This window comes from Apodemus sylvaticus, chromosome 5 (genome assembly GCF_947179515.1).
Source record: "Apodemus sylvaticus chromosome 5, mApoSyl1.1, whole genome shotgun sequence".
NCBI classification, from domain to species: domain Eukaryota; kingdom Metazoa; phylum Chordata; class Mammalia; order Rodentia; family Muridae; genus Apodemus; species Apodemus sylvaticus.
In genome coordinates this window covers 93,479,276-93,495,757 of record NC_067476.1, presented here as the reverse complement: position 1 = coordinate 93,495,757, position 16,482 = coordinate 93,479,276, and the positions used below count along the sequence as shown (strand labels likewise).

Below are 16,482 nucleotides of genomic sequence, written 5' to 3'. Positions count from 1 at the left end.
AGTTCTTTATGTCTGTCTGAAGTTCCTGGATTTTGTTTCTCACTATCCCGGATTGGTTGACATAGAAACAGCATTCTTCTTGGAGGAACAGGCAAAGACCACCTTCCTTAGCTGTTAAAACATCTAGGCCCCGTCAGTTCTGAAGCACCACAGCTGCCAAAGAATCAATCTGTTTCTGGTTAGTAAGCACAGTTTCAGTCATTTCCTGAAGGTCACTTTTAAACTGAGAGGTAAATGTATTGTATTGGGCCAGAGAAGTTGTTATCCCTGCCACACCTGTGCCAACACCTATGGCTATTCCTGTAGCTACCAAAAGAGGCACGATCTGAACTGCTCTCTCGCATCGAGCAGCTACCATATTTATAACTGGGATTGGCAGGGGCTCATTTCCCTGGATCACTCCCACCTCAGGGAAAAGGAGTACCAACGTGCAAACTCCTGACCAGCTGGCAGGTAGGCGATGATATACCTGAGTGCCACAAAGAATTGACGTGTTCTGGATTGCAGGGCATTGTGGCAGAGATGATATATCAAGGCTTATGGTTTTATTACAGTCTAGGGAGCTTAATGTTCCTACAGAACGTGTTCCAGAGTTCTTAAAACAGTTTGCCATGCCAAAGAGAGGGACAGAGGTAAGGTACGGAGCCATGGTGACATCAGAGTCAGGACAGCTAACAAAAGGTGAGGTAAGGTTATTTGACAGTATCACCGGAGAAGCTATAAGTGACAGTTTTGAGTCAATCCCTGGGGGTACACATAACCAACAATCTTTAAAGCGACCAGGCCTGGTGACATTAAGGAGCTGGTACGCTGAGGTCAAGGTTTGAAGCAACAGGCGAAATGACAAGTTAGTGCCATTTATGAGGGGTGCTGTCAAAGAATCAAGGACCTTAGAGGAGTGTTTAATTATCTCCCCCACTTTTCTAATATCTAGGGGTTGGGCGATTGAGATATACTTTCTCTGAATATGGATGGTACTTATTGGGGAACTGGGCTGGTTTTTACGATAGAGCTTACCAACAACTCCTGTTTCCCGCCTGGAATCCCACGGGTCTTGTATGTGGAAGAAAAGTGTCTTGCGGTGTTGATAGAAGAAATGATTGACCCGTGATCCTAGCATATGTATCTAACAAGACCAATATGGGCAGCCCCCATATTCGTCTGGCCATTTTTTAGAGTAATCTTCTGTCTGGTCAAAGAGAAAGCAAGTATAGAGATCATAATACTTAGATGGGATAACAGATACAGGGATGATCGCGATTTGGATCGGTACCTGACATCTGGCTATGGAGCAGTTTCCTGACCCTATTTGGAAAGACTGTTTGTTATCTGTGGGGGTTTCTTGAACCTCAAATCTCCAAATGTAAGGACTGCCCTGGATGGAAATGAAGAACAGCAGGGGTAGGACAAGAAACCCATGTCTAATCCAATGAGGTCGAGCTCGGCTGCTGGAGTGGAGTCTCATGTTCTGGAATTGGGGACAAGGTGGGTGGTCCCGATGTCCTCCAGAGCTTAATAGAGCACGGTCCTGTGTATGAAGAAGAGTTATCTTTAGGTGGAGGGATGAAAGGTTTAAGGTGAGATAGATGGACCCAATGAGGAAATCCTTCAAGTTTAGCAGCTGTAGGGGTCACGAGAATCACCTTAAAAGGGCCCTGCCATTTGGGAGAGAGGGGTGAGGGCCAATGATCTAGAGGGGATAGGAGGACTTGGTCTCCAATGTTGACAGGCAGTGGACAGGATACAGTCTGTGGCCGCGGTAGGTGGTGGTCAGCAAAGTCCCATAGGAGAGAGCGAAGGTGGCAAAGCAATGGGGTGAGTAGGTGGTCTGGGAGGGGAGAGCATTTAGGTGAGAGACCAGGAGTTAAACTGGACATCCATACATGAGTTCAAAGGGTGAGATAAGAAGAGGTCGCTTGGGGAGAGCTCGTAGCCTGAAAAGAGAATAGGAGAAGGACTTGTGTGAGGGGTTACTGGCAGGAGAGGAAGGGTTGATATTGGTTTTTAAAGTGAAAAAAGAAAATGTTGGTCTAGCGGCTTCTGGGCGGCCAGCAGGGAGAGGTCGGTGTGCTCAGGTGAATCCAGCGGGCCCCAGCGGGAGCCTTCAGGTGCCTGATTTGGGATCTGAACAGCCTGGGCCACAGCACTCGGTCTCCAGGAAGTGCGGGAGACCTGGTGAGCACCCAGAGGCAGTCTCAGAGCTCACAGCACAGCTCTTTTCTGTGGCACAGAGCTTAGGCTTCAGTCCTGAGGCATCTGGCGGTAGCCCTCAGACCTCTCCGCTAACGGATCCAGATCAGCCTGGGCGGCAGCACCAGATCTCCAGGTCCTGGGGGAGGCAAGAGGGGATTCCGGGTGGCCAGCTGGGAGAAGTCAGCTGGGTGTGCTCCGGTGAATCCAGCGGGCCCCAGCAGGAGCCTTCAGGTGTCTACTTCAGGGTCTGAACAGCCTGGGCAACAGCACCCTGTCTCCAGGCAGTGTAGGAGGTAAGCTGTGCACCAGAGGCCAACTGGGAAGGGGCAGCTTGCACTGGTGAGTCCAGCATTGACAAGACCAACTAACACCAGTGAAAACTAGATGGCAAAAGGCAAACGCAGGAACATCACTAACAGAAATCAAGGCAATATGGCAACATCTGAACCCAATTCTCCTTTACCAGCATGTCCTGGATACCCCATCACACCAGTAAAACAAGATTTGGATTTAAAATCACTGGTCATGATGCTGGTACAGGAACACATGAAGGACATACTTAAAGAAATTCAGGAGAAAATGGATCAAAAGTTAGAAGCCCTTGCAAGAGAAACACAAAAATCATTGAAAGAAATCCAGGAGAATACAAAAGCCAATAATGAGGAAACACAAAAAAACACTTAAAGAAATACAGGAGAACTTTGGTCAACAGGCTAAGGTCATAAAAGAGGAAACACAAAAATCTCTTAAAGAATTACAGGAAAGCACAAACAAGCAAGTGAAGGAGCTAAGCAAAACCATCCAGGATCTAAAATCAGAAGTAGAAACAACTAAGAAAACTCAAAGGGAGACAACTTTGGAAATAGAAAGCCTTGGGAAGAAATCAGTGAACATAGATGCAAATATCAACAACAGAATACAAGAGAGAGAAGAAAGAATCTCAGATGCTGAAGATACCATAGAAACCATGAACTCAACAGTTAAAGAAAATGCAAAATGCAAAAGGCTTGTAACCCAAAATATCCAGGAAATCCAAGACACAATGAGAAGACCAAACCTAAGGACTATAGGCATAGATGAGAGTGGAGATTTACAACGTAAAGGGCCAGCAAATATCTTCAATAAAATTATAGAAGAAAACTTCCCTAACCTAAAAAGAGAGATGCCCATGAATATACAAGAAGCCTAAAGAACTCGAAACAGACTGGACCAGAACAGAAATACTTACCGTCATATAGTAATCAAAACACCAAATGTACTAAACAAAGAAAGAATATTAAAGGCAGTAAGAGAAAAAGGCCAAGTAACATATAAAGGAAGACACACAGCAGACTATCAGAATCACAGCAGACTTTTCACCTGAAACTATGAAGGCTAGAAGGTCCTGGGCAGATCTCATGCAGACTCTAAGAGAAGACAAATGCCAGCCAAAACTACGATATCCAGCAAAATGAAGACACAACATACCCAAACCTATGGGACACAATGAAAGCAGTGCTAAGAGGAAAACTCATAGCGCTGAGTGCCTCCAAAAAGAAAATGGAGAGAGCATACATTACCAGCTTAATGACACACCTGAAAGCCCTGGAACAAAAAGAAGCTATTTCACCCAGGAGGAGTAGAAGGCAGGAAATCATCAAACTCAGGGCTGAAATCAATCAAGTAGAAACAAAGAGAACCACACAAAGAATCAACAAAACCAGGAGCTGGTTCTTTGAGAAAATCAACAAGATAGATAAACCCTTAGCCAGACTGACCAAAGAGCACAGAGAAAGTATCCAAATTAACAAACTTAGAAATGAAAAGGGAGATATAACAACGGAAACTGAGGAAATCCAAAAAATCATCAGATCCTACTACAAGAGCCTGTACTCAACACAACTGGAGAATCTGGAGGAAATGGACAATTTCCTTGACAGATACCAAATACCAAAATTAAATCAGGACCAAATAGACCATCTAAACAGTCCCATAATGCCTGAAGAAATAGAAGGAGTCATAGAAAGTCTTCCAACTAAAAAAAGCACAGGAGCAGATGGTTTCAGTGCAGAATTCTATCAGACCTTCAAAGAAGAGTTAACACCAATACTCTTCAAATTATTCCACAAAATAGAACAGAAGGAACACTACCCAATTTCCTTCTATGAAGCCACAATTACGCTGATACCAAAACCACACAAAGATCCAACAAAGAAAGAGAACTTCAGACCAATTTCCCTTATGAACATCGATGCAAAAATACTCAATAAAATTCTTGCCAACCGAATCCAAGAACACATCAAAACGATCATCCACCATGATCAAGTAGGCTTTATCCCAGGAATGCAGGGTTGGTTCAATATACGGAAATCCATCAATGCAATCCACTACATAAACAAACTCAAAGAAAAAAAACACACGGTCATTTCATTGGATGCTGAAAAAGCATTTGACAAAATTCAGCATCCTTTCATGCTTAAAGTCTTGGAGAGAACAGGAATTCAAGGCCCATACCTAAACATAGTAAAAGCAATATATAGCAAACCAGTAGCCAGCATCAAACTAAATGGAGAGAAACTTGAAGCAATCCCACTAAAATCAGGGACTAGACAGGGCTGCCCCCCTTCTCCTTATCTTTTCAATATTGTACTTGAGGTACTAGCTCGGGCAATTCGACAACATAAGGAGGTCAAAGGGATACAAATCGGAAAGGAAGAAGTCAAACTATCATTATTTGCAGATGACATGATAGTCTACCTAAGTGACCCAAAAAATTCCACTAGAGAACTCCTACAGCTGAAAAACAACTTCAGCAAAGTGGCAGGTTATAAAATCAACTCAAGCAAATCAGTGGCCTTCCTATACTCAAAGGATAAGCAGGCTGAGAAAGAAATTAGGGAAATGACTCCCTTCATAATAGCCACAAACAGTATAAAGTATCTTGGGGTGACTCTTACCAAACATGTGAAAGATCTGTATGACAAGAACTTCAAGACTCTGAAGAAGGAAATGGGAGAAGACCTCAAAAAATGGGAAAACCATGCTCATGGATTGGTAGAATCAATATAGTTAAAATGGCCATTTTGCCAAAAGCAATCTACAGATTCAATGCAATACCCATCACAATCCCAACTCAATTCTTCACAGAGTTAGAAAGAGCAATTATCAAATTCATCTGGAACAACAAAAAACCCAGGATAGCTAAAACTATTCTCAGCAACAAAAAAAAGTCTGGGGGAATCAGTATCCCTGACCTCAAGCAATACTACAGAGCAATAGTATTAAAAACTGCATGGTATTGGTACAGTGACAGGCAGGAGGATCAATGGAACAGGATTGAAGATCCAGAAATGAACCCACACACCTATGGCCACTTGATCCTCGACAAAGAGGCTGAAAACATCCAATGGAAAAAAGATAGCCTTTTCAACAAATGGTGCTGGTTCAACTGGAGGTCAGCATGCAGAAGAATGCGAATTGACCCATCCTTGTCTCCTTGTACTAAGCTAAAATGCAAATGGATCAAGGACCTCCACATAAAGCCAGACACTCTGAAGCTAATAGAAAAGAAACTGGGGAAGACCCTTGAGGACATCGGTACAGGGAGAAAGCTTCTGAACAGAACACCAGTAGCGTATGCTCTAAGAGCAAGAATTGACAAATGGGACCTCATAAAATTACAAAGTTTATGTAAGGCAAAGGACACCATCAAGAGGACAAATCAGCAACCAACAAATTGGGAAAAGATCTTCACCAATCCTACATCAGATAGAGGGCTAATATCCAATATATATATAAAGAACTCAAGAAGTTAGACTCCAGAAAACCAAACAACCCTATTAAAAAATGGGGTACAGAGTTAAACAAAGAATTCTCACCTGAAGAACTTCGGATGGCGGAGAAGCATCTTAAAAAATGCTCAACTTCATTAGTCATTAGGGAAATGCAAATCAAAACAACCCTGAGATTTTACCTTACACCAGTCAGAATGGCTAAGATTAAAAATTCAGGAGACAGCAGGTGTTGGAGAGGATGTGGAGAAAGAGGAACACTCCTCCACTGCTGGTGGGGTTGCAAATTGGTACAACCACTCTGGAAATCAGTCTGGCGATTCCTCCAAAAACTGGGCACCTTACTCCCAGAAGATCCTGCTATACCACTCCTGGGCATATACCCAGAGGATTCCCCACCATGTAATAAGTATACATGCTCTACTATGTTCATAGCAGCCCTATTTATAATTGCCAGATGCTGGAAAGAACCCAGGTATCCCTCAACAGAAGAGTGGATGCAAAAAATGTGGTATATCTACATAATGGAGTACTATTCAGCCATTAGAAACAATGAATTCATGAAATTCTTAGGCAAATGGATGGAGCTAGAGAACATCATACTAAGTGAGGTAACCCAGACTCAAAAGGTGAATCATGGTATGTACTCACTAATAAGTGGATATTATCCTAGAAAACTGGAATACCCAAAACATAATCTACACATCAAATGAGGTACAAGAAGAAAGGAGGAGTGGCCCCTTGTTCTGGAAAGACTCAGTGAAGCAGTATTCAGCAAAACCAGAACGGGGAAGTGGGAAGGGGTAGGTGGGAAGTCAGGGGGAGAGAAGGGGCTTACGGGACTTTCAGGGAGTGGGGCAGCTAGAAAAGGGGAAATCATTTGAAATGTAAATAAAAAATATATCGAATAAAAAATGTGTCTAGCTATGTTTAGACAAAATATTAAATACAAAAAAAAGAAAATGTCTAAAGTATGTAATTGATGTTGGTATACTGATAATATTATTTTTATTTAAGTTCTTCTATTTTTGAGAATTTTATAAATAGATATTGTATTTACATTATTTTCCTCTAACCCTTCTTTTTTTTCTCCTAGTACCTCTAAATTTTATGACTTCTTTCATTATTCTTATGAACACACACACACAAACACACACATACACACGCATATACACATATTGACAAACACCTGCTAAGTCCACTTAGTATTTTTCATATGTATACCTATTTAGGAATGAAAAATTACAATTGTACAATTTATTGTAGGTCCTGTTATGACCTGATATTATCGAGTCTCTTTCTTTCATCAGCCATTTATTGCATATAGCTATTCCTCTGAGGGTAGCAATTGGAGGATTTACCTAATCCACACTGTTATGTAAACTGGTGCTATTTTGCATATCTTCATTAGATGAACATAGTATTTTTAGTTGCTAATTCCCTGTTATATGTAAACAACATTACTCATAGCAGAAATCCTAGTATTCTGGGTCTTTCTTTCTGCTCACTAATCCTTGGTATTGCCTGAGCCTTTGATGTAGGAATGGTCTTGGGACATCATGGTGTGTTATTCTCTGTATGTCCAACAGTTGTTGATTTCTGTGATAATTTGTATCCTATATGTCACAAAAGAAGCTTATTTGACAAGGGGTGAGAGTTGCATTTAACCCTAGACACAAGGATGAGTAGCTAGAATGCAATCAGAAATAACACTGTATTATTAAAGTGCTAGTAGTAGGTTTTGCTCTAGTATTCAGGATCTCATTGGCCACTGGTAGTTGACTAAGCTTATAGTACCAGTCATGAATTCCCTCCTATATCATTATTATTCCAAGCTATATAATCATCTTTGAAGACTCATCCTCGATCTAGAGATAAGAAAAAAAGAATCTGATGTGTTACTCAAATAAAGAAAGCATAAACATTAAAAAAAATCTTTTAAGATGAGTCAAGAGATGGCCCAACAATAAGAACACACATTGTTCTTGCCCTCACCAGTATTTTTTTGTGACTGAGGATACTATTAATAATTTAGTTCACTATTAATTAGTACAAACATTGGAATGAAATGAAAATCAGTGCTTTACTGTTGGACTAAATATCCAGCCCAAACAGATTTTAAATCTAGATATGTTATGTACAATACATTTTTCATGCTAGCACAGATAGTATTCTTCACATCTAGATATTTTCATGTAGCCAGGAATGAAAATATTGGTGACCAATTGCTAGATGAACTCCCAAAGATAGTCAGATACTGTTTTGAGAAAAGTAATGTAGCATCCACAGAAATGTGTCAGTTCAGTCCTTTAATATATTAGCACTTTGGAAAATGTTAAAGAAATGTTTCAAAGCCATGCTTAACCATTTTCACTTAAAGCTTGCTATTAAATCACCACCTTATTCTTCTTGACTGAATGACCGATGGATATACTGGCAGCTGGTATTCTCAATTCTAAAATTGTGAGGTGTCAAAGGGACAAGCTATAGATAGAAGAGAGTTTCCCTCTCAAGAGGCTACTCTGCAGTAAATATATACCTTATACTTTTACATGAACCCTTGACACAACAAAAAATGTATTGTTTTGCCTTACTTTGATACTATCTTGGAATGTTGTTATAACTATGGGCAATGATTGATTCATGAAACACATTTGGTCAAATACTGTGTTTCTTTGGAAAAAAACGTGATTTCCACATACTTGTTTGCTCCCTATTAATCCCTTTCTTGGAAATTTTAGAAAATTCCACAGTTTTAATACCATCTTACCACAAATATAAATAGGTGGGATTTGAAAATCCCATACTGATTTCATAAATATCAAGCTTTTGTCAAGTGATTATGGGATGTCTGATCACCAAAAGCATCAAGAAGTGTATTTTGCCAGTGTTGACCTGGCTTAGAAGACTTGTTCTCAGTGATTCTGAACCATGGGGATACATAGTGTTCATGAAATCAGTGATTTCTTACAAACACTGAGAGGTAACTATAATCACCAGAAATTTCCAGATAAGCTACAATTGACTATTAACTAATTAGACACACAGATATACACACACACACACACACACACACACACACACAAAGAGAGAGAGAGAGAGAGAGATCTATATCTATATCTGTATCTATATCAGTATCTATAATCTATATCTATCTATATCTATATCTATCTCTACCTAACTCTCTCTCTCTCTATATATATATATAGAGAGAGAAAATCTTCATATATATATATATATATATATATATATATATATATATATATATAGAGAGAGAGAGAGAGAGAGAGAGAGAGAGAGAGAGAGAGATAGAAGGAAGTTGTGATTTTGAAACTAAGGAGCAGAAGGTGATGTCACAGAAAGAAAAAGTATAATGTTAAAGAATACAAGCTATGCCTGCTGGTATATTCCTCATGTTATGAAAATTAGAGACAGTATACTAAACATAACTCCTATGTGGACATCTGAGAAGTTGATTGGGACACAATTATTTTTTATATGATTATGAAATAAGCAACTTTAAAAGATGAAAATGATCTGATTTTCACTTTATTTTCCTAATATGACTCATTTTTAAAGCTGTGATTAATGCCTTTTGGCTTAAGAAGTGTGTGTATTTTTTTAATAGAAATTTATTTTTACTATATTTGGTATGCTTGATAGTCAATTATGATATCATTATTAATATTGAGACTGATATGAACTAGATTAGTATAAATTGGTGTTTGTTATAATTCTACTAAACATTAACAAGTTCCAAAGGAAACAATATGTGAGAAAATAAGCAGGGGGGTTGTTTTTGGTATAGCATAGTATTTACAGCCTTAAAAATATGAAATAGAAAATTTCTGGAAGAATTTATTGCACTCATTAAATACTAACTGATTTTTATTGATTTGAGGGTAGGAAAATCTTCATACATTTGACCCTTTCTCATCATGTACCTCTTCATCATTGGTGGTTATAGATGGCATAATATAATACTACATTAGCAACATTGATTATGTACAATTGTGTGAGTATGGAGACAGCTCAGGGAGGAGCCCTGGAATAATCAATGCTAAGAGTAGTGGCAATAGATTGATGCAGATATAGAATATTTTCATATAGTTACTTGTACATTTATAACCCTTAAACTATTATTTTTAATAGAAAATGTGTTTATATTTTTTTCTTGGAATCTTCCCAAGCAAGTTCAGCTCTTCTGTAATCAATTTTCTCTTCTCAATCCTAGGACTTTAATTACCTATGTTACTTTTATAGTTTACTTGCTGACTTTTTTCAGCTGGATAATGAACATTTTTTTACTATTATTATGAAATTTTCTTATGTAGATTGAGGATGATGAACTAACATCAGTTATAAGAAAACAGTATTTGTCATTGTAGAGATATTTGATGAAGTGTGTCTAAGCAATTGAAATTGGGATAGTTCAAAAGGAGGCAGAGAGAGTGAAGAGGAAGAAGTGAGAAGTAGCAGAGATAGGGAGGAAGAAAAGTGAATGAAAGTGGACAGACAAACAAAAAAAGTGTAGAAGAAATTTTCTATATTCTGAAATGACTGGAATAAATATATTCATTAAAATTAGTTTGTTATAAGAATTCTCTAGAATTCTCTAGAAATCTAATAAGCTTTCTCATGTTATTTCCCCTGACTAGCCCAAAATGACTTCCACTCTTGAATGTAGGGAACATATTTTTCTTCTAAAAGTTATAGTTTTTCAGTCCATGGCCTCTGAGAGCCATCAGGAAATTACAGACATGCTAGAGATGAAGGACTCATGTGATTCTGAAAACACATAGCACCTCTGTCCTAGTCTCAGAGAACTTAGGGTCTTCTAATTTGGAAGTAAATTAACACTTGCCTAGTCCAAGTCTTCACCCAAGTCTTGTTTGGACTCCCTCCATACTGACATCCAGACTTGTTTTTCACAGGTTAATTTGTGTTTTTTTTTAATAGAAATTTAATATTAATTAGTAAATTTCCTTCTAAGTCACGTTTTAGCCCAAATGGGATAAACTGTAGATTTTTTTCCCTGAACACTAAGCCTCCCAATTCACTGTAATTGGTATATTTTAGGTTGTAATTAATTTTGTACAGAATTTATAACGTTTGAAATTTATGATCAGAGAATATTTTTCCCAATACCCATGACTTTTTCTTGATGAATGAATGTTAACCCCATCACAGACGGCAAAACATCTTGCAATTCACTGGCTTTTCAGTTCATAAAAAATCAACTACTGTCATTTTGAAACAGTGTTGTAAGTTTTATCAGAATTAGTATTATCTTTCTTGTAAGTAAATTACATATTTATCACATAATATTTGAGATTCTTTAATGACCTAGACTTCTAAGATTTTAGGTTTATATAGAACTTAGCTTTCCTGTTGTATAGCTCCTGATGATTCTTATTTTTTAATTTCACATTTAATTCAGGTATACAAGATTGAATTGATTATAGTTCCTCATTCAGATACAATTCATTTTAATGTACCTAACATAACTATTTATTTAATGAGAAGATTATACTAATGGTACATGATGAAATACAAGAATGAAAAAATTAAGAATATCTTAATGTGAAGATCTTTTCCCAATTTGTTGGTTGCCATTTTGTCCAATTGACAGTGTCCTTTGCCTTACAAAAACTTTGTTCGTTCACGAGGTCCCATTTGTCAATTCTTAATCTTAGAGTATAAGCTATTGCTGTTCTGTTCAGGAACTTTTCCCTTGTGCCCATGTCCTCAAGGGTCTTCCCCAGTTTCTTTTCTATAAGTTTCAGTGTGACTGGTTTTATGTGGAAGTCCTTGATCCACTTGGACTTGAGCTTAGTATAAGGAGATGAAGAATGGATCGATTTGCATTCTTCTGCATGCTAACCTCCAGTTGAACCAGCACCATTTGTTAAAAAGGTTATCTTTTTTCCAATGGATGGTTTTAGCTCCTTCACCAACCCTATATTTGACAGAGGGCTAATATCCAGTATTTACAAAGAACTCAAGAAGGTAGACTACAGAGAGCCAAATAACCCTATTAAAAATAGGGTACAGAGCTAAACAAAGAATTTTCACCTGAAGAATTTTGAATGGCTGAGAAGTACTTTTTTTTTATTCAATATATTTTTTATTTACATTTCCAATGGTTTCCACTTTTCTAGCCCCACACTCCCCGAAAGTCCCATAAGCCCCCTTCTCTCCCCCTGTCCTCCTTAAGAAATGTTCAACATCATTAATGATTAGGGAAGCACAAACCAAAACAACCCTGAGATTTCATCTCACACCAGTTAGAATGGCTTAGATTAAAAACTCAGGAGACAGCAGGTGTTGGAAGGATGTGGAGAAAGAGGAACACTCTTCCACTGCTGGTGGGATTGCAAGCTGGTACAACCACTTTGGAAATCAGTCTGGCAGGTCCTCAGAAAACTGGGCATGACACTTCCGGAGGACCCTGTTATACTGCTCCTGGGCATATACCCACAGGATTCCCCAGCATGCAATAAGGACACATGCTCCACTAAGTTCATAGCAGCCTTATTTATAATAGCCAGAAGCTGGAAAGAACCCAGATTTCCACCAATAGTGAATGGATACAGAAAATGTGGTATATTTACACAATGAAATACTACTTAGCAATTAAAAACAATGAATTCATGAAATTTTTAGGCAAATTCATGAACTGGAAAATATTATCCTAAGTGTGGTAACTCAATCACAAAAGAATACACATGGAATGTAGTCACTGATAAGTGGATATTAATTAGCCCAGAAGCTCTGAATACTCAAGATACAATTAACATATCAAATGATTCCCAAGAACAAGGAAGGAAATTACCCTGGTCCTGGAAAGGCTTGATCCAGCATTGTAGGGGATTACCAGGACAGAGAAATGGGAGGGCGTGATTGGGGAATGGGCAGAGGGAAGAGGGCTTATGGGACTTAAGGGGAGGGAAGAATCAGGAAAGGGGAAATCATTTGGAATGTAAACAAAGAATATAGAAAATAAAAAAAAATAAAAATATATATGCTTTAAAAGGAATACATTAATGTGCTTATGTGGTCAGCTTCTGACTTACCTTTGATCTGACCTGACTTCAATACTTTTCTCTTAAAATTTCTTTGTCACTGTATATATAGTTTTATCATGTCTGTATATTTTCTATTGCTTTTCATGTTCTAAAAACTATGTCAAAACTCCACTTTGAACACTTTAATTACTATAGTTTACTAAATTGTTCTTCATGATTTATAGTTAAACTTGTGTTTTATTTATATAATTATATTAATATTTATTTATATTAATTTGTGTTTTGGTACACTATATCATTGTTTTGTCAATGGTCATTAGCATTAGCATACATTTCTTTTGATTCACTTATATAATAATTATTCTATGTAAATAATTGAGAATAAAGTTTCTAGGATACAATGTATGAAATATAGGGAATATTATAGCCAAAGTCAAGGTCAATTCCTAAGTTTGTAGGTTCAATCACTTCTATCAGAAGAATTTAAGAACTCCTTCTAATTAATATTGTCTGTTTTTCCCAGAATCTCACACTGTATGTTTCATTTCAGAATTATTTGGAACTTAACTAAATGGAGAAAATAAACCAGGCTGAGGTACCTGAATTCATTATTCTTGGGCTTTGTGACTCTTGGAAGCTCCAGGTTTTTTTCCTTGTGATCTCTTTGCATTATTTAATAACCATTTTGGGCAACATATATATTGCAGTCAGAATCATCACTGACCTTCATCTCCATTCTCCTATGTACTTCCTGTTAGTCAACCTCTCATTTATTCACATGTCTTTCATCAGTAACTACACCTAAGACAGTCAAAGACTTCCTCAAGGAAAAAAAGACTATCTCCTTTGGAGCATGCATCTGTCAGATTTTCTTTGGACACTTCTTTGGAGGGGGTGAGATGGTATTGCTTGTATCAATGGCTTATGACCGTTATGTAGCCATCTGTAAGCCACTCCACTGCTTCAACATCATGAACAGACATATGTGCATTGGATTAGTGATGGCATCATCCATCATTGGCTTTGTGTATTCAATAAGCCAACTGCTTATAATTGTAAATCTGACCTTCTGTGGATCCAGAGTTTTGGACAGTCTTTTCTGTGATATAGATTAGTCATCAAGTTAGCCTGCTTGGATATCTATGTTCTAGAAATTTGATAAATGCTGACAGTGGTGTGCTAGCAGCCATATGCTTCATTCTGTTCCTGGTGTCTTACTCCCATATCCTGACTACTGTTTGTCTTCGCTCTAAGGATGGGGCCTCCAAAGCTCTCTCTACTTGAACTGCCAACACCACAGTGGTGGAATAACTTTTTGGGCCCTGCATCTTCATGTATCTGTGACCAGTCAGAATAACTTGGGTGGACAAGTTTCTTGCTGTGTTTTATGCAGTTGTCACACCTCTCCTGAATCCAGCCATTTAGCCTTTAAGAAACAAAGTCATTAAAATTGCTATGAAGAGATTGCAATGCTAGCAAGTGAGTTTCATAGATATTTTAGTATTTTGCATTATTCCAATGTTAACTTGTGATTTCCTAAACTAATCAATTTTTTCTTTTAATCTGGACTACAATATTCTTTAATTGATGGAACTTAAATGTACTGCTAGTTAAAAGATATGTTTCTCTTCACTTTTACAGATTTCATTGTATAAAATATAATTTTCTGTCTATATAATAATACTAATCTTTAAAATTAGGACTTCGATTATCCCAAGTTAATGACAGGTTAATAACAAAGTACTTGTACCTATTACAGTTGGAATTGCTACTTCAATTCTCATTATCCTATCATAAAATAAAAAATCTAAGTATGTGACAATTTTCTAAATTTCCCATTAAGTCACCAGATTGAATCTCTGAATTGTCTTACTTAGAAAGTTTTTAGAGTTTAAAGTACAGTTCTTTCATGTGGTTGTGACTGGAACATATACTCTGTCACTTTTAAAATAGTCTCTTTCGGTGCTGAAGTCTCCTTGCAATCTTAACTGTTAAAAATTGTAGACCCTCCCCTAGGCTGTTCTATCTGCTTGCTAGCAAAAATAAATATCCAGGAGTTAATCCCATGCTAAAGTTGCCAAGCCTAAGGGAAAAGCCTCCCAGAGACCCTCCCACCCTTGACCATTCTAATTATCTACACAAAGCATTAAAAAGATACTTACTATAAAGTCTTAAAAAGAGTTCAAGACAGAAAATATCATTAACATTTAAATATAATCATACTGTTTATGATTTCTTAACTCAGTGCTAGAGGCTAATCAACAATTAAAGAGAACAATGCAAATCTAGTGCTTAGAACAGATGTGGGCTCATAATCACCTGTTACTCCAGTTATAGGAGATCTGACAACTCTGTATGGAAAACTGTATGGACACCTGCACTTACATTTGCACATACATACACACATATACACATAAAATGAAATGAAATGAAATAAAATAAAATATGAAAAAGAAAGAATGGTTAACTGTATTGAGTTACTGCCCCCATGTTCCAAGGAGAGGTAACCTCTCACATCAGTGCAGTATTGTGCCTTCTGCAGGCCAGAAGGCTTTAGTCCTTGATAACATTATATTGACCCAATACCTTCTGGTTTTATTCATGGAGCTTGCTAAGAGATGTAATGGACTTTCTGGGCTAGATTACTATGATGATTCACTCTCCCCCTGGATCCCTGAATTCATCTCAAATCCTGAGTAGACGATGGAATTATTCTTCCAGACAGGAATATAGTCAGCTATGAATACCAGGGCATCAATTGTATTTTCAACCAATTGTACTCTTTCACCTACTTTAAATCTCTAACGATCGTGCTTTTACCTAATGGTAAGTTTACTTTTGACAGAAGATTGATATAATACTACTTGTTACTATTTGAATGCTTATGTTTTGAGGAAGACAATCCATTATTGGCTAACAAATTGGTATGTTCTTTCATGAAGAAGACTATTTCTTCAGTTCTCAGCTTTCCTTAGCAATGTATAGTTCTTTATCTGGAGTTGAGGCTTCATGGGCTTTCTATACTTTCAGGTTAGTGGAGTCTTTTTCTATTGTTCTTGTTAAGGTTGTGTCTGTCAGTCATCTTGGTAGGACTTAATGTGTGTAGATTCTCTGAAATTTCTAGGAGACCAGATCTTGAGTAAATCTTCTGTTCCTCTACTCTTACAGTCTTTATGTCCCCTGTTGTGCAGTTAAACTTGATTACTAGTTGCAGGAGTTATAGTGCTGATATATCAGTTGAGAATCATTTCTACAATACTGTCTTCTGATAAGTTATTTTCTGTAGTGGTCTCCTTTTGCAAAGAGAAGTTTTCTTAATGAAGGCTAAAAATTATACCTTCTGTTGATAGAAGGATAAATATTTTAAAATAATTAGGGATTATGCTGATTTAAGAAATCAGTAGTGGTTGTATGTTCTTCCTCAAGATCCAGGACTTTGCAAACCCTGGTCAGTTGTCTAGATTTCTAGTACAAGGCATGATTTCCCTCCT

General features: G+C 37.6%; 1 pseudogene; it reads left to right on the top strand.

Annotated features, from left to right (window-relative positions):
* The first annotated feature begins 13,562 nt into the window (after positions 1–13,562).
* On the top strand, positions 13,563–14,467 carry LOC127684485 (olfactory receptor 4K3-like; annotated as a pseudogene).
* Positions 14,468–16,482: the final 2,015 nt, after the last annotated feature.